This window comes from Monodon monoceros, unplaced genomic scaffold (genome assembly GCF_005190385.1).
Source record: "Monodon monoceros isolate NGI ecotype Baffin Bay Population unplaced genomic scaffold, NGI_Narwhal_1 Super_Scaffold_19, whole genome shotgun sequence".
In the NCBI taxonomy this organism is placed as follows: Eukaryota; Metazoa; Chordata; class Mammalia; order Artiodactyla; family Monodontidae; genus Monodon; species Monodon monoceros.
Genome location: NW_021703775.1, coordinates 60,438,299 through 60,457,958, shown reverse-complemented (window position 1 = coordinate 60,457,958; position 19,660 = coordinate 60,438,299). Strand labels below are relative to the sequence as shown.

At 37.5% G+C, this 19,660-nt stretch overlaps 1 pseudogene; it reads right to left on the bottom strand.

Annotated features, from left to right (window-relative positions):
* Positions 1-8,499: 8,499 nt before the first annotated feature.
* On the bottom strand, positions 8,500-9,500 carry LOC114900476 (annotated as a pseudogene).
* Between the last annotated feature and the right edge of the window lie 10,160 nt (positions 9,501-19,660).

Here is a 19,660-nt window from a genome sequence, read left to right as displayed (position 1 = left end):
CTAAATGTAAGGCCAGAAACTATCAAACTCTTAGAGGAAAACATAGGCAGAACACTCTATGACATAAATCACAGCAAGATCCTTTTTGACCCACCTCCTAGAGAAATGGAAATAAAAACAAAAATAAACAAATGGGACCTAATGAAACGTCAAAGCCTTTGCACTGCAAAGGAAACCATAAACAAGACCAAAAGACAACCCTCAGAATGGGAGAAAATATTTGCAAATGAAGCAACTGACAAAGGATTAATCTCCAAAATTTATAAGCAGCTCATGCAGCTCAATAACAGGAAAACAAACAACTCAATCCAAAAATGGGCAGAAGACCTAAATAGACATTTCTCCAAAGAAGATATACAGACTGCCAACAAACACATGAAAGAATGCTCAATATCATTAATCATTAGAAAATGCAAATCAAAACTACAATGAGATATCATCTCACACCAGTCAGAATGGCCATCATTAAAAAATATAGAAACAATAAATGCTGGAGAGGGTGTGGAGAAAAGGGAACCCTCTTGCACTGTTGGTGGAAATGTAAATTGATACAGCCACTGTGGAGAACAGTATGGAGGTTCCTTAAAAAACTACAAGTAGAAGTACCATATGACCCAGCAATCCCACTACTGGGCATATACCCGGAGAAAACCATAATTCAAAAAGAGTCATGTACCAAAATGTTCATTGCAGCTCTATTTACAATAGCCCGGAGATGGAAACAACCTAAGTGTCCATCATCGGATGAATGGATAAAGAAGATGTGGCACATATATACAATGGAATATTACTCAGCCATAAAAAGAAACGAAATTGAGCTATTTGTAATGAGGTGGATAGACCTAGAGTCTTGTCGTGTTGTTTTCAACTAATCCTGTATGGGACTCTCTGTGCTTCCTGGAACTGTTTGACTATTTCCCTTCCCGTATTAGGGAAGTTTTCAACTATAATGTCATCAAATATTTTCTCATTCCCTTTCTTTTTCTTCTGGGACCCCTATAATTTGAATGTTGGTGTGTTTAACATTGTCCCAGAGGTCTCTGAGACTGTCCTCAGTTCTTTTCATGCTTTTTTCTTTATTCTGCTCTTTGGTAGTTATTTCCACTATTTTATCTTCCAGGTCAGTTATCCGTTCTTCTGCCTCAGTTATTCTCCTATTCTTTCTAGAGAATTTTTTATTTCCTTTATTGTGTTGTTCATCATTTTTTTTTCTTTAGTTCTTCTATGTCTTTGTTAAATGTTTCTTGTATTTTCTCCATTCTGTTACCAAGATTCTGGATATCTTTACCATCATTACTCTGAATTCTTTTTCAGGTAGACTGCTTATTTCCTCTTCGTTTGTTTGGTCTGGTGGGTTTTTACCTTGCTCCTTCAACTGCTGTGTGTTTCTCTGTTTTCTCATTTTGCTTAACTTACTGTGTTTGGGGTCTCTTTTTCACAGGCTACAGGTTCGTAGCTCCCATTGTTTTTGGTGTGTGCCCCCAGTGGCTAAGGTTGGTTCAGTGGGTTGTGTAGGCTTCCTGGTGGAGGGGACTGGTGCCTGTACTCTGGTGGATGAGGCTGGATCTTGTCTTTCTGGTGGGCAGAACTGTGTCTGGTGGTGTGTTTTGGGGTGTCTGTGAACTTATTATGATTTTAGGCAGCCTCTCTGCTAATGGGTGGGTGGGGTTTTGTTCCTGTCTTGCTAGTTGTTTGTCATGGGCTGAACAGCACTGAAGCTTGCTGGTCGTTGACTGGAGTTTGGTCTTAGCATTGAGACAGAGATCTCTGGGAGAGCTCTTGCTGACTGACATTACATGGGGATGGGAGGTCTCTGGTGGTCCAATGTCCTGAACTTGGCTCCCTCACCTCAGAAGCTCAGGCCTTACATCCGGCCAGAGCACCAAGATCCTGTCAGCCACATGTCTTAGAAGAGAAGGGAGAAGAAAAAAGAAAAAAATAAAATAAATAAAATAAAGTTATTAAAATAAAGAATAAAAAAATTATTAAGAGAAATATAAAAAGTAATAAAAAAGAAGAGAGCAATCAAACCAATAAACAAATCCACCAATTATAACAAGTGCTAAAAACTATACTAAGATAAACATAAAAATCAGTAACGTCTGTTGCATACAGCAAACCCCAAGTCTAGAGTTGCTCCCAAAATCCACTGCTTCAATTTTGGGATGATTCATTGTCTATTCAGGTATTCCACAGATGCAGGGTACATCAAGTTGATTGTGGAGATTTAATCTGCTGCTCCTGAGGCTGCTGGGAGAAATTTCCCTTTCTCTTCTTTGTTTGCACACTTCCTGTGGTTCAGCTTTGGATTTGTCCCTGCCTCTGCATGTAGGTCACCTGAGGGTGTCTGTTCTTTGCCCACACAGGAGGGGGTTAAAGGAACGGCTGATTAGGGGGCCCTGGCTCACTCAGGCCACGAGGAGAGAGGGGTTTGAAATGCAGGGCTAGGCTGCAGTGGCAGAGGCCAGCATGATGTTGCAACAGCCTGAGGCGTGCCGTGTGTTCTTCTGGGGAAGTTGTCCCTGGATCATGGGACCCTGGCAGTGGCAGACTGCACAGGCTCCCAGGAGGGGAGGTGGGGATAGTGACCTGTGCTGGCACACAGTATTCCTGGTGGCTGCAGCAGCAGCCTTAGTGTTTCATGCCCATCTCTGGTGTCCATGCTGATAGCCATGACTCGCGCCCGTCTCTGAAGCTCATTTAGGTGGTGTTCTGAATCTCCTCTCCCGGCGCACCCTGAAACAATGGTCTCTTGACTCTTAGGCAGTTCCAGACTTTTTCTGGGACTCCCTCCCAGTTAGCTGTGGCACACTAGCCCCCTTCAGGCTGTGATCACGCAGCCAATCTCTGTCCTCTCCCTGGGATCCGACCTCCGAAGCTGGAGCCTCAGCTCCCAGCCCCCACCCCCCCCACCCCTCTGCAGGTGAGCAGACAAGCCTCTCGGGCTGGTGAGTGCTGGTCAGCATCGATCCTCTGTGCGGGAATCTCTCCACTTTGCCCTCCGCACCCCTGTTGCTGTGCTCTCCTCCGTGGCTCCAAAGCTTCCCCCCTCCGCCACCTGCAGTCTCCACCTGCGAAGGGCCTTCCTAGTGTGTGGAAACCTTTCCTCCTTCACAGCTCCCTCCCAGAGGTACAGGTCCCATCCCTATTCTTTTGTCTCTGCTTTTTCTTTTTTCTTTTGCCCTACCCAGGTACGTGGGGAGTTTCTTGCCTTTTGGGAAGTCTGAGGTCTTCTGCCAGTGTTCAGTAGGTGTTCTGTAGGAGTTGTTCCACACGTAGATGTATTTTTGATGTATTTGTGGGGAGGAAGGTGATCTTCACATCTTACTCCCCCGCCATCTTGAAGGTCCTCACTCATTAAGTATTTACTACACACAGGATAGTGAGTGTTTTCAGACCTTATACAAGGATCAAGTGTTACTCCAAGTTAAGAATGGTGTTGGACTTAAATCAGTTGAAATGTATTTCTGTACCACAATTTAAGCTTCAGTAAGGGTTTGCTTAATTCAAAAAAACGAAAATAACGACAAGCAACTCAGGGAGTCTTTATAGTCTAATAGAAGAGCAAACACTGTTACTCACTCAACGGATTTTATTTAATATTGGAAAAGTGTAAACATCAATTCATTACATCTTTACAAGTCTAGTATTCTAACCATCTGTTAGGCTCACATTTGATATATTTTTACATGCCTCTCATGCACTGCATAAGAATTTTGCCATAAAAATAGTTTATAAATTGAAAAGCTTTCAGCAAACTACAAAGGAAAAAAGACAAAGAAAAATGCCCAGTGATTGTTTCAGCATCAGTAGTAAGTAAGAGGTCAGCTACCTATATTAAATGCTTAAATATTTATATTAAATAATGAATATTTAAAGACTACAATCAAATTGAAAGATTTCTGTGAAATAGAACCTGGAATGAGATTTCAACACAAGTACACAGAGAAGACAGTGTTTCTAGTTCAATGGGAGTTTTACTGAATTCTTCAAAATATGTCCTTATTGTATTTGCATGTACACAAAAAAAATTTGGACCAAAAAACTGTTCATGTAAGTAGGTGAGTGAGCAAACCATTTGTATGTCATCAAATAGTGCTATCATGGAAACTATAATGATTGACTATGCCTGATGAAGCTTAAACATTTTTCAGAAATATTCTGATATTGTTCATATAATAGTGAACAGCCAACATACAAAATTTTAAAGAAACGTATGTTTAACATTTGATGAGGATGAAACCTGAGGACTAGAGAAATATTTTCAGGGTTATTATTTTTGGTCTTACTTAGAAATAAATAGTTCTATCTTCCCTTATTTCAGTTATTAATGCATTTATTAATCGTTTATTCAATATATATTTCAATATTCTAGTTATTTATGCTTGGAGGTTTGCTTTTCCTTCAGATAGAAAAAAGCAAAAAAATCTCAATTATACATCTTTTCATATATCATTTGCTCCCTACAATAAAAGTCAAAAAAAGTCAGCTTATTGATAGTATATTTCTCCCCATTCATGTATTTCAATGTATTATAGTTAAATAATCATATTTCTTCATATGCTCTCCAACATTTGTAACTTTAAATAATATTGCTAAATCTTTATTTCTTAGTTTATTATTTTTCTAATCTTTACTCTCCAGTCTATAAGATAAGCCTAATAGAGTGGCTCCTACTCTAATTTCTAAATCCTTTCATTTTCTAATCCTCCCATCTTACTATCACCAACATTGTCATCATTATTAATAAATATTCTTGTCATCTAAGTACAAATCTAACAGATTGGTTTCAGCCACATATTTTAGGGGGGAAAACCCCACTATATTGGATTAAAGAAAACAGAAGTGGATTTGGTTTTCTTTATAAAAAACTCTGGAGGTAGACAGTACAGTTGGTTATCCCTCGGTATCTGCAGGGGATTGGTTTTAGGACCTCCATGGGTACCAAAATCTGCAGATGCTCAAGTTCCTTATAAAAATTATGTAGTAAATTGCATATAACCCACACACATTCTTCTGTATACAGTTGGCCCTCCTTGATCCATGGGTTCCACATCTGCAGAATCAACCAACTGCAGATGAAAAATATTTTAAAAAAAAATTCCAGAAATTTCCAAAAAGCAAAACTATAATTTGCTGTGCACCAGCAACTATTTACATAGCATTTACTTTGTATTATATATTACAGTTACTCTAGAGGTGATTTAAAGATTACATGGGAATGTCCAAAAGTTATATAAGGGACTTGAACATGCAAGAACTGTAGTATCTGAGGATAGGTCCTGGAACAAATTCCCTGTAGACAGAGGGATGACTGTACTTTAAATCATCTCTAGATTACTTATAATACCAAATAGAATGTAAATGCTATGTAAATAACTGCCAGCATGCTTCAAATTAAAGTTCTGCTTTTTGGAAATTTCTAGAACTTTTTTTTGAACACTGTCAATCCACAGTTGGTTGAATCAGTGCATGCGAAACCTGAAGATAAGGAGGGTCAACTACTGTGTTCAATGCCAGATATCCTCTCACCAGGGTCCCAGGCTCTTCTATTCTGCTCTACCATTCTGGTGCACAGATGCCATCTTCAAAATCAACCATGGCCTAAAGCAAGTAATGTAGCTCTGTCAGAGAAGAATTGCAAGCAAGAACTTAAAAAAAAAAAAAAAAAAGCCAAAAGGAGAAAAAGGAGTGGGCCTTTTTTTTTAAGGAGACTTCCTGAAGTTTCATCACATCATCCCTGCTTTCATCTTACTACTTTGTCACATGGCCACACTCAAATAATTGTGTTCTGTGATGGGCAGCCAGCCTGATTTATCTAGCAAATCAGGTTCTATTTGTAAGTAATTATTTATTTAATTTAATTTTTCTATTTATTAAGTATAGTTGACTTACAATATTGTATTCATTTCAGGTATTCATTTCAGGTGTACAACATAGTGATTCACTATTTCTATAGATTACACATCATACAAAGTTATTATAAAATATTGACTATATTTCCTATGCTGTACATTACATCCCTGTGACTTATTTCTTTTATAACTGGTGGTTTGTGCCTCTTAATCTCCTTCATCTATTTCATATGTAAGTAATTAGTAAGTAATAGAAAAGAATAAAGTTGGGAGGCAAATAACATTCCTTGATCCAACAATCATCAGTACTTGGTTCACTGGTTAAGTTTTAAAATTGGGAATCACTAATAACATTTTCATTCTTAACTTGGAGTAACATTGTCCAGTGCCAGGTTAGATAGTTTTCTAACAGTATATTTTCTTCTTTCTGAGTTCAGTGTCATGACTCCTAGTCCAATCAGAAGAGAATGGTTCTAATGTCATATCAAATAGATGCTCTTATTTTATATCTAAACAACTCTCTAAAATTATATCATACCTTAGTTTTCTTGTATGATTTTCATTTTTTTGAATTAAGCAAACCCTTATTGAAGCTCAAATTGTGGTACAGAACTACATTTCAACTGATTTAAGTCCAACACCATAAAGAGAGAAATTATGGCACCAAAATTTTCCCTCCTCTATCATACACACTAGGATTAATTTATATTACTATTCAATCTATAGTTTTCATTTTTCTAGGCTTTGTTCCATACAAATTTGCACAGTTTTTCAACATTAAATAGAAATCTTAAATCTGTTAGGGGTGAAAAAAAATCAGACCTCAAGACAATAAATGTTCATCAGATCTACTGGGACACTGTTCAAGAACAAAATCCACTTTGAGCACTGGTCTTCATAGTAGCATCAAAACATTAGCAATAACACTGTGTGCTAATTACAGAATCAGACCCATCCATTGATTGAAAGCTTCTTCAATAAAGCTTTGAATCAACAACATGTTTAAAATAAAAGTTAGAAGTGTTTCAACCACTTGATTTCAAACCAAGTATATTTTATGTTTAGAAACACTAAAAACAAAAGTTTCATTTATAAATACAGAAGGAACAAAAACATCACTGCATCAATCCAGAAAGAATCAAAAATTGTTTGATTCAAGAAGAAGAAGAAATTCAAGAAGAAGAAGACAAGAAGAAATACAAAATTGAGTCAACTTTGCTCTTTTCTCAGCTGCTTAAATATCCATGTTAGCAAATACAGCTAAAAGATGCCAACTCTTCTAAGCCTGTATTTCTAGTCATTTCCCATTGACCATTTTGGAATTTTGTATGTTATGTTTTACGGATAGCATTCTGCTTCACTCTGTATGTCTGAATAACCTGAACAGTTCTCATTCATCACTTGATGTTACTCCATGGTGAAAGAAATACCAGTAAGAGGAACCGTCAGAACACTATCACATGTATCACAAAGTCACAGAAATTTTTAAGTCACAAGATGGCCAAGACTCCAATTCTGCTTTGAACCCAAGTTTATATCATTAATAGAAATTAGTGGAAATGGCTACGAAAGTAAAAGTTAAGGTGAATCATCTGAGGTGACTTGACTTGTTGAATCCAATATAACCTTCATCTTAAATCTCCTTGCTAACAAATTTAGTGATAATTCTTTTATACTACTACTTAGCAAGTTAATAAAGGCATGGTACTCATGAGAAGCCAATCTCATTTAATGGGGGGCACAGAATGGCATACGGTTTCCATACAGTTCTGCCAATATTCCCTAGTATCAACCTTCTTTGCTAATCAACACCAGCTTATTCCAAAAGAGATCATGGTAATGAAAAATGCCAAATTCCCTTGACCTTAAAAGAAAATTAATCCAAGGGTCCATCCCCCCATTCCCCCTCTGGGGTATAAGATTAGTATAAACCCACAGTGTAAGAGTGTATTGCTTTAAGGAAGGGGTATGGTTGGGAGGGGAGACACCATGGTGAGGAACGAATCAATTAAAGTCATACAAATATAGGAAGCAGTGAGATAATAATACACAAAATGGATAACTGCAGTCATTTTCTTAGAGGACTTGACTCGTGGAAGAAGAACTTTGATTGGTGCTGCAAAAACATTTGTATGAAGTAGAAATTGGCTTCAATAACATTAGTACAGAATATGTTCTAGAAAGTGGAGGTAACTGGATGTAAAATCCTGGTAGCAATTAAATATAACAGTCCCAGATGGTTAGGCTAAGGCCAACACCTAATGAGGACGAAAGCCTTGTCTGTGGGGAATTTTGGACAATACCTGGAGAAATATTATACTGTGCATAAACCAAATTGAACTGTTTTCACAAGTGTTATAAAGTTTCATATAGTAAAAGGTTTTTTCTACATGCACTTCAATTTCACAGCAAGAGTGTCATAGGATACCTAAACACAGAAGACAGCATTCATGCAAGATATCTAACTCCTTGATATAATAATGCATAAAATTCAAAATGATTCACTATAATTACATCTAGGGTTTTCTGCAACTACAAGGTGGTGGTTATGGAAAGCATGGCCCTTGGTATCAATATCTAAAAAGCAGCCACCACCTTCTTCTATGTGTGTTCTCTTTTTGTGTTTTTTCTTCATTTTTCTTAATCAACTCTGCTGTTGTTGCTGCTTCTCAGCAAAACTGGTAAAAACAAAATTGTAATCATTCAACATAGCACTCTGGCAATCAAGACGTTTAAAACCTTCAATTTTCTGGGGCAAAGAAAGCACTGTGTGACATTTAGAACTCTGATTTACAAACAGGGTGGTCGCAAATTTTCCTGGCTTGAAGACTTCCACAACTTTCCTGATCAGGTCATCATAGGAGGTCTGACTTAAGTTTGTTTCAAAGCTAACATAAGAAAATTATGGTTCTGGAGTGATGTGAATAGTCCAATAAGTTCCATCGGATTTCATTCCATTCATTGAATACCCACAAGGATTGAACAGTGTGGCATCAATGACAGAACTTGGTATCAGGTCATGAATTCCACTCTCACGAGTGACATCCTTTGCAGTAACACCATCTTTCATGTAGAACTGGTCCATAACTGCTGGGTCAAGCTCACTCATCAGAATTTCCAGGGTTTGATCTGGCTGATTCATTACCCGACTCTCTGGGAAATCCAAAGTATACAAGTACCAACAATCAGAATTCAGGCGTCCCATACAACATGCTGTCCCATTTGGGAAAATTGCATTAAGAAACTCTATTTCTTCCTGGAAATTCCGGTGTGGGTACCCTTGGTGAGAATGCTTCATGAAATTCTTACCAGAATAAAAGAAGTTTTGAATTGAGTCAAACCCACTGTAATCCCTAGCAAGTTTCAACAGGGGAATCAGTGCTTTCAGAAGTGGGTGGTACCACATGTCTTCAACATGAAACGTCTCTTGGAGACAGATATTCTACTCTCACTGAGTACATACGCTTCCTGCTTGTCAGTTTTTGTCACACTTATGATTGAGCATTGCACATCCTTCAAAAGTATGTCCCACTCGGATCTTGGGATGGTGCCAAGATCGCCAGATCCTTGGTTTGCGCCAGGTTGCTGCCTGGAGAACCAAACCTCCAGCAGCTTCTCGGTCCCTTGGAAAAAATGTGCAGCAATGAAGACCCAACGCAGCCAAAAAAATAAAATAAATGAATAAATTTTAAAAAAATTCTATCTGCATATTTAAGAGATCAACTCTGACACACTGAATCATCTCTTTTTTGTATGATTACAAGGCAAAGGTCCAGACACCAAACGGTAAATTCACAAAGTTAAATGCTACTAACATTGAAGCCATCCTAGTTCCTCAAATATCCTCTGTAACTGTGAGCTCTCCACCAAACTCTCCTTTCCAAAGGTGCCCTTAATGTATCTCAAACAAACCAGGGAAAACACTTTTGCAAAGTCACAGCTCTGATTATAACAATCCACTACTAAAACAAACAACATCTTATTGCTTTTAATTGACAAGAATTAAGTGCAGACACATAGATTAAGGCCCATCCACAGTGCCTACATCTTAAGCTTAATCTTCCTCTGTCCCCACCCCACCCCCGAATTTGTATAGGTTGCCTGTTATACACATTCCTGAACACAGCCCTGATTTTTCTGTCTCTTCCTTTATCACGCTATTCTCAGCCCCTAGGAGTCTCTTGCCTATTGTTTGTTTTGTGAAATCCTATTCATTTTCAAGGTCATTCTCAAATGTCACACTCTTTATAAAACCCTTTTGATCTATCCTCCACCTAATAAAACTATAACTGCTTACTCTTGTGAATTTCCATAGCACTGAATTGTTCCTCTCCCAGAGCAGTTATCTTTTGCCCTATAATATCACTATTTATTCTTTAGCTGTATTTCTTCCACTGGGAACAAATAACATCTTAGTATTCTAGGTGCTCACTAAAATGTCAGGCATAATACTTCATGGAAAATAGGTGTCCAGAAAATATTTGCATAAGAGAAACTAATTAGGGATTTGTTTATTTTACCTATTTGTCCTCTCCATATGTATTGCTGGTGATGAAATCTAGAACATATTCAAAACGTTAAAGTGGAAAAAAAAAACAGTGTTTCATAAACCTCATGTAAAATTAGGTATATAATAAAGATCTTGATGTTCCTTCAAATCTTTCTTATCGGAGAACAAAATATACACATATCTTCAAACCGTGTTAAAATGAACTATGTACACTTTTACTACCTGAGGGTGTCATACTTACATCAACAAAAAGAATCAGCAAATCCTAACTTAAAAATATATGCAAGATCATCAAAGTTACAAAAATGCTAAAGGCTAAAACTTTTACATTCAGAACTCATTTAAAGTAGAACCTCATAGCATTTAACATAGATAAATTTCCAATGTTCAAGCCTCATGAAAAATTCTTTGGTTGAATTGTTGCTAACATGAAATATAGCCTTTCCCCAAGAACGATAGTGAAATGATGGTGACAATGATCTACTCCAAAAATGCTACTTGCATTCATGTTAAATCAGAGTTTAAATTTTCATCTCTTGATTTCTTGTTTCAACAACTAAATTATTAAACTCCTACTATGTTCAAAACAATATATATAAAACCTTAATATATTAATTAATTAATATAATAATATATATCACCTTAAATATAGTAGAGTATGTGTGTGTGTATATATTATATATATGTAAAATCAAATTTGCCCATGCAAATAGGTTAAAAAAGGTTGTGTAGCTGCTCTATGATAGGACAGATTAAAAATCTCATTACCTGCTTGAACAATTATTTAAAGAAGCTGAAAAGTAAAAAGATTAGTAATGATCAAATAACTAAACTGATATTTCATTAAATATCAAAGTAATCAGACTTTATTTTATTCCATTTTATGAATCAAATTAAGCCACCCAAGCAGTGTCCCCATTGTCAGATAGTAAACCAACTAGAAAGGAAGATTTCTTTCATCTATGTGTTTAATAATCTTTTCAGATCTATATGTAAAAATTACAGTCTAAGAAGTACCTACTGAATTGAGATATTCAAAGCTTTTATTGTACTTTAAAAAATATTTCCAGTTCTTTTTTATCCTCATGTAACCACTCAATTTCCATCCCATTATAAATGTCTTTCCTCATCCTCCACGCACATCCATTGTACAACTATTCCTTTATTGAAAAATGCATCAAGATTAGAGACTGTACATAAATAATTGATACCATGATAGAAATATAGCATAAATGACATTCACAAGGGTTATGTTCTCATGCTTGATCTAAAAATTTTGAAAAGTACTTGCCTTCAGGGTTCTTGATTATCTCAAACTATAATACTGCACAGTTACAATGAGAAAGTGGCACATTTAAGAACTATGAAAGATTTATTTTTGAAAATAACAGAGGGAAGAACTGTGGGCTGCTGAACTATCATATAGAAAAAAAAATCCATCCCACTCTTTTTTCTATTATATTGTTTGAGAAGTTGTAGTAAATCTTCACTTTGGCCATCATCCTATTTTATTTTACTAAAACTATCATCACTTTTACTATGGAATGCTTTATGGGGCACTTTAGCCCCCAGCTCTTTTGCTAAGCACTGGCACTGATATCGCAGGATCTATCAAGCATTTTAACCAGTTTATTCTTTGCTTTCAGGCCATGATGAGAAATCATTATCATGACTTTAAAAAAGAATATTTGGCCATCGTCTTCCAAGAAAAATCCATATTTTAATCATATTTTAAAATAGCTCTCCCCATTCTATCATAATGAAATTTTCTATGAGAATAAAACAACCAAAAAAGCAGGTAAGGAAGTTCCTAGCTGGAGAGAGCCCCTCCCTTTTCTTTGCTGTACCAGCACCAACTGAAGATCAGGAGCCATAACTGACCATTTCCTGTTGCTTAGGACCTGACTCTGCAGTTAGACCTCACGAGTCAATGAGAGGAGTGCACACAGAAATGCTCTCTACTCAGACTCCCCTTCTTCAGTTCTTTATTCTTCAAGATATGTTCTTTCCTGAGTGCCAGGGGAAAAGTTTCCAGGGAATTTCAAGACGTCATTTTTCATGTTCACCTATTAAATCACAATTCCAATAAACTATAACTGTCCTTGACAACAGGAACTTGTATCTATCTATCTTGTTTGTTCCTATATTCCTAGTACCAAGGACTATGCTTGGGGCAAAATAGAAATCCAATGATTATTTGTTGGGCGAATAAATGAATGAATATATGTGATGAAAATTACTAGAAAATTTGAAGGGTTATTTGTAGTTGTAACTATCTTAGAACTATCTTGTGTTTGTCCAGAAATATCCAATCAAATGTGTAGAAATCAGTGGCTTTAAATAGAGAGAAAAACTACTCTAAATTAAACATTAGGTGATTGTTAGCATCTCTTGAAACAGCAGCAACTTCATCATCTGTAACAGGGTTTGGCCAACTATAGCCCATGAGCAAAATCTGATTCATAACCCATTTTGATAAATAAGGCTTTACTGGAACAACTCATTTGTCTCCACATTTTTAATAGTTGCTTCTGCACACTACTACGACAGAGTTGAGTAGTTGGGACAGAGCCCCTAGAGCTCACTCACATAGCTTAAATGTTTACTATCTGGCTCTTCACAGAAATGTCTGTCAGCTCATTATCTATAAAAAGGACACAGGTGAGACAGGCTGGGACCCGGAACCCTTTGCTGCAGTGCTTGCACCGGGGCAACAAAATACAAAGAAATTATAAGGGACTAAAAATAACTGCATGCATATATAGTTGGGGCAAATTATGAACAAAATACAAAAAGACTAAAAACCCAACTGCCACTTCTGAAGAGCTGGGAGCAAAAGCAGGGTATACTGCACATGCCCCCTGCACACCCACCACCAAAGGGGTGGGCAGACCACCTAAGCCACTCCTCCAGCCCAACCCCTGGACCTGCTCCTGTCCTCACCCCATGTAAGGGACCAGCTCACCACCATCGGCCAGTGAGCAAGGGAACCTGTTACTTGTTTTCACTCCCTCCTGCTTCAGCAGGGGCCCTAGTAAAGCCTTGCCTGAATTTCTTGCCTGGCCTCTTACCAATTTCTATTGATTATGGAGGCCAAGAACCCTGGTCGGTAACCTAGGTACGTCCCTAGGAGGTAGGTCCCAGACTGCCAAACATTTTGTAGCTATGAATTCTGTGCCCAGTGAATTATCATGCCAAACTTACCCTAAACGTTGATTTCACACCCTGTGTCTACTGACCTGATTCCGCTTTGTGCTATCCATCCACTATTTTACCTTTCAGTCACTACTGTGTTGTATTCTGCTCTTACCTCCAACAATGAAACGCCAGCTTCCTCTCCATGCATTCTGAAGTTTGATGTCTCTGTCCTTTCATTCTAGCACACCATTCCCACACTCATCTCCTAGGACTTGGGTAGGGAAGGCACTCTCTGTTTCTCTAGGTTCCACCACTCCCTAATGTCACATATAAGCCAGTTTCATTCATTAGTATATCTGCCTGATCCCTGAATATATTTGGGTCTGTGCCCCTGTCTTATGACAAAGCTTACCATACAAATTTAAGGTTAAAATCCATTAAGTAAAAGCCTCACACAAAACTTATTTATTCTGAAAATCTATTCACCCCTAAACTATTTTATAAAGTATTATGCATTTTCATTGTGAGCCCACAAACTTTTTGCTCAAACTGCAGTTTAAAAGGAAAATGTTCTACCACCTGTGGGAAAATCCAGAAGACAAGAGTCAAGGGAAACTCCTGTAGTTTTACAGGGCAGGGCAAAGACCCAGACTAATTTTTCATGCTATGACAAGTCTGCCTGGGGCACTTGGTCGGGGGTTTTCTGAACCCTTCTGGTAAATGCTTTGTGAAGTTCTATTTTTTTCTTTTTTAAATAGAATAGAAACACATAGGATTTGATTGAAAGGAGATGAAAGATAAAACATTGGGAGGAATAAAAAAAAAACTGAAAGTGGTTGGCAGCCCTGGATGTATTTATTTGTTTTTTTTTTTTTTTTTTTTTTAAACTTCCTTTTATTTTAATCTGGTTCTTAAATCTCTATCTGGCCTGGTAGCTCACAGAGTTTTGTTTTTTGTTTAACATCTTCATTGGAGTATAATTGCTTTACAATGGTGTGTTAGTTTCTGCTTTATAACAAAGTGAATCAGCTATACATATACATATATCCCCATATCTCCTCCCTCTTGAGTCTCCCTCCCAACCTCCCTATCCCACCTGGAAATAAAAACAAAAATAAACAAATGGGACCTAATGAAACTTAAAAGCTTTTGCACAGCAAAGGAAACCATAAACAACATGAAAAGATGTATTTGTTCTTCAGAATATATGGAGAAGCTGGAAAACAGTGCTAATGAGGCCAAGGGCACTGCATCCAACCCTGTGTGAGTTTATTAGTTTTGCACAAAGAATGATGCAGCTTAATCACTATCTGAACTCCTAACCTCAATCCATCAGCCTGTAAATATCTGCCACTGCTCAGGAAGGAGACTAGGGTCTTGAAATGAGGCTCCATCACCCACCCGTCTCCACTATAAGAAAACTAGCTCATCCTGTTGGCCAGCATTGTGTCACATATAACAAGCTAGTTAAAGTTAACACAGCCAAGTAAAAATTTAATTTTTAACGGTGACACAATATAAAAAGTTAACTTGTCTTCTCTGGGAAAATTGGTTTACGCTTTCAAACATCCTGTGCTTATCTTTTGAATGGCCCATTGGAAATGGGCCTTATCTTTTGAATGGCCCATTGGAAAAGCCTCCCTCTGGGACTCTGAGGCTTGCATCACCCTTTCCAACCTTTCTGCCACTTGGCTTGCAAAACATCTACCAAAAATTCAAAACAAACCACTATATTTTCCTGAATTAATTATTTCCATGGCCCTTGACCCCTTCAAGATTGCATCCATACTATTTATCACAACAAATTTGTGAAGATTTTCTTTTTTGTTTCCTCCCCTATGACTTCTCCATTTGCCCCCAACATTTCACCAAAAATCTGCAGTTTTAGAGGATTTAGCAATGTCATCACTCTTGCCTTACCTAATGGTCATTTCAGGCAACTTTTACTTGACCTATTGATGACACTGGGCACAAGTGACCCACACCATCTTCTTTTAAACATTTTCTTCAGCTGACTTCAGGGCACTCCTGGATCTTATCCTTCCTCTCTGAGCATGTACGGAACCCTGTCAAAATGTAGGTCACATTGTCCCATTCCTCAGCTCAGTATCCTTCAGTGGCCTCCCACTCCATCATTGTGAAAGCCAAATCATCATTATGCCCTATAAGTCCCCCTGGGCTGTGGGGCATCATCGCCTCTCTGACCAAATCTACACTCTTCTCTCTTACCACACTGTCCAGAAATACTCCTGCCTCCTATGTCTTTGCATTGGTTGTCCTTCACACCTGGAATTCCCCCATCCCCCCACCACATTCAGTCCTATCCACTTAGCTCATTTCTCTCTTTTTTATGATCGTATATAAATGTCATTTTCCCTGACTGCCCTCTGATATTTTCTATTCCTCTCACTTGCTTTATTTTTCTCTTAGTGCTTACTTTTTGTTTATCATGCTATACATTTTTTTTTCTTTTTTAAGGTCTGTCTTTACTACTAGAATATAAGGCCCATAAGGGTAATGATTTGTCTTCACAGCTTTATTGCCAGAGTCTAGAATATAACAGACTCTTTAGAAATATGCATTGGGTATATTTATAAGGCAATGACTAAAAGGCTCCAGTCATCGGAGTTCAGTTTGTTTCTTCTGCCATGCCTGAGACTGAATATGCCAACCTGTTACCAGAAACCCTAAGGAAGGCCAGCTTTTCCTGCTTGCTGGATTGCTTTACAAATATCTAGTCATCATTAACACCTTCCTGAAGCATTTCTGCTATTCCTTTGCCTTCCTCAGAACCTAAGCAGATTTCTATCACTCAGTACAAAATGTTATTGCAGGTATTTGTTAACCGGTTTGTCTCCTCCCAGAGTCTTAAGCTCTCTGAAGATGTTTAGAAAGCAGATAACAAACGCTAGCCAGAAGCAGAGACATTTTACCCTGTAGCTAATTTCTGCTCAAAGAGATAATATATATGCTAAAAAGTCCGAATGCCTAAGTGTTTAGAGCATTTGGAATATATAAACAAATTAGGAGGAAAAACTGTGAAGGCAAAAAACAGAGAGAATAATTTAACATGAATGTGCACTTCTTGGGAAACAAAGTTATTCACTCATTCAAATATTAATTCACTAAACATTTATTGATGGCCTATCCTGGGCTGGACCCTATTGTCAGGATGTTGACATGTGAAGGAGAATAAACCCCAGCCACCAATCTTTGTGGCACTCACACTATGATCAGAAAGACAGCCTTGTAAGAAGTATGTCCAGGCCAATCCCCATACCTCGACTCCATCTGAAATCATTGCCATAAAACTACTCTCCATTCCTAAGAAGAGCAGTTAAATAATGGAATCTTTTTCTTGGGCTTCCATGGTGGCGCAGTGTTTGAGAGTCCACCTGCCGATGCAGGGGACGCGGGTTCTTGCCCCGGTCTGGGAAGATCCCATATGCCACGGAGCGGCTGGGCCCATGAGCCATGGCTGCTGAGCCTGCGCGTGCGGAGCCTGTGCTCCACAACGGGAGAGGCCACAACAGTGAGAGGCCCACGTACCGAAAAAAAAAAAAAAAAGGAATCTTTTTCTTTTTTTTTTTTACCTAAGTTTGACAGAAGTATCTGGTGTTTGAAATACTCATTAACAATTTTATATCTCCCAAGAATACTTGAATCCCACAAGTTTTCACAAAATGTTCAATTCTAGCTTATATATAGAAGTGATGTAAAACATGGACAGCCAAAGTTAAATGGCAACTTCTTTCCTTTCTACAACCTGTTTTACAAAAATGTGTGAGTTATTTTAACAAATATTTACTAAGTGCCTATAATATACCAGGCATTTTTCTAGCGTGGAAATCCCAACAAAAGACAAAACAGTCAGCCTCTTTGCCCTCATGAAGATTACCCCAGTGATTATCGGGGTGGCACAAAATATGCATTTGTAACTAATCTTCTGGGTATGGGATGCAGTGCCCTCTTTATATTCTCTCCTGGGCATCCACCTGTCTGTTGCCTGCTGACTGAGGTGTAGTAGCCTGTCTGGTTGTTTCTCTTACAGGTACCTGGGCCATAACCCTGATGGCTGCCTGAGAGATCTCCCTGCTTCCTCAGCTGCTGCTTCTAAGCAAGTAGCTGCTTTCATCATTTACACAAACCCACTCCTGTAAAATGTTTAGTTCCTTCTGCCTCTCAAGATATGTTCAGACTTTGAGGTCCATGAAGTGTACGTCTTGTGTTCCAAATCTGTAATTAAGTATTTTTTCTGCCTTTCCTAGAAATTTGGAGCAGGAAGGAGATGCATGTGTTCAGTCAGTTGTCCTGATCTGATCACACTAAAAAAGGCTTTTGCTAAAGACCATAGAAGGTACCTTATAAATTAAATTTACGATGAATGAAACCAATCCAGAAGACATAATAAAACACTATATATATACGTATTTGTACATATAGAAAAATATGCTAAACAGTATATTCTCTGTGATTACCTATAATTACAGAGATAAGCTAGAGTTAAAAATCAGTGACTTTTGTTAGGAAATTTCAATAACCTTACATCATTTTATATGGTGCATTTTTTTCTTTATCACTCTTTTCCTGCAGAAGGGATTTAATCTGAAATCTCTCCACATTAAAGTATTGTAAAAATCCTTAGTTAAGTTGCACCTAAGGAAACTCCTATTGGGGCTTCTTTTTAATTCTTTGTGTTTCCCCAATCATCCAAGGATTCTCTCTGTGTTCCGTGCTGTCCATATCTCTCATGAATCCTGTCAGGGTAGCCCTTCTCTTAGGTCAATCTTCTTCTATACTAATTTTTGAAAATTTATTCTCTCCTTCTGCAGTTGCTAAAAGTTTTCTGTAAAGGTGAAAACAATGTAAGAATCACCACTGCATATTCAATTACTGATGCCTTACACTTACTTAGCACCTTCATGCACAAATCATAATTACAAAATCTAAGTGAATTTTACACATGCCAGGCACTTTTGCAAGCATTTTACATATATCCTTTAATCCTCACCACAGCCACGTGAATTAGGCACTATTATTACCTTTCACAGGTGAGGTAACTCATTCAGAGAAAGAAAGGTTAAGTAATTCATCTAGATCATATGCTAGAAATTACCAGAGCTAAGATACAAACCAAAGCAGTTGTCTTTAGCATCCCTGCTTTTAACACTCTACTCTGCCTCATGGTATTAGGTAATATGTGGGAATACGGAGTACAGCATGACACAGGTTTTGTACCACAGAATTTTATAATATAAGTTGGAACTATCAGTTCCTTAAAGCCTTCTCTCCTGAAGGTCTACATGATATGCATACTGATCTGTATTGAAGTATCAAGTGGCAAAAAATGTTTGTTAAAAAGAACTTATAGTATGGTCCTTTCCAGAAGGGTTTACTAGAGCAGCATTGCCCACATTGTGTTTTATAGAACAGTGGCTCTGTAGGATTTAAGAAGTTAACTACAACAAAGGAATTAATGGTGAAATGATAAGGGGTGGGGTTAATATTTTAGGGTAAGGAGCTCTTTAAACATTGTGTAGTGAAAAGTATACTCACAATGTCAGCTTGAGTGCAGGGACTAATTTGGAATTAAGGTTTGAAACACTGAAGAAGAAATGACTGACTCTAGGCCAAAGAGTCGACACAATTCATAATTTGAAAGAAAGAAAAGAAAAAGAAAAGATAAATACGAAAATGAAGTAAAATGGCATTGTTTCTAGTTAATTTGTGTCAGGTACAGGAAAACTTTTAGCATTCTAGGTCGTTGGTCTATTAGAATGCAGAATGTAGTAAAGCTAATACCTTGTATGGTTCCTTTTTACCATTTTGTAAAATTACCTTTCAAGATATCAAGTAGATGGAAAATGGTTTTCATTATTTCACAAAACTATTAGGATCACAGAATTAACAAGCTCTAAAATAAAAACAATTAATTTTGATTCTTTATATGCAAAAGTTGAGAGAGTAAATAGTCTTTTATTTGGATGGTATAATAGGATGATAATATTCATAAATAAAAGTGTAAATTCCCTACTAGAAACTAATTATGTGTCTTTTTTCCCAATATAATAAGAAAAATGTGAGGTGCAATAATAGGGCAATAGTAAAGCACTTAAATCCTCATAAGGATCATTTGAGAGGCTATAATTATTTTACT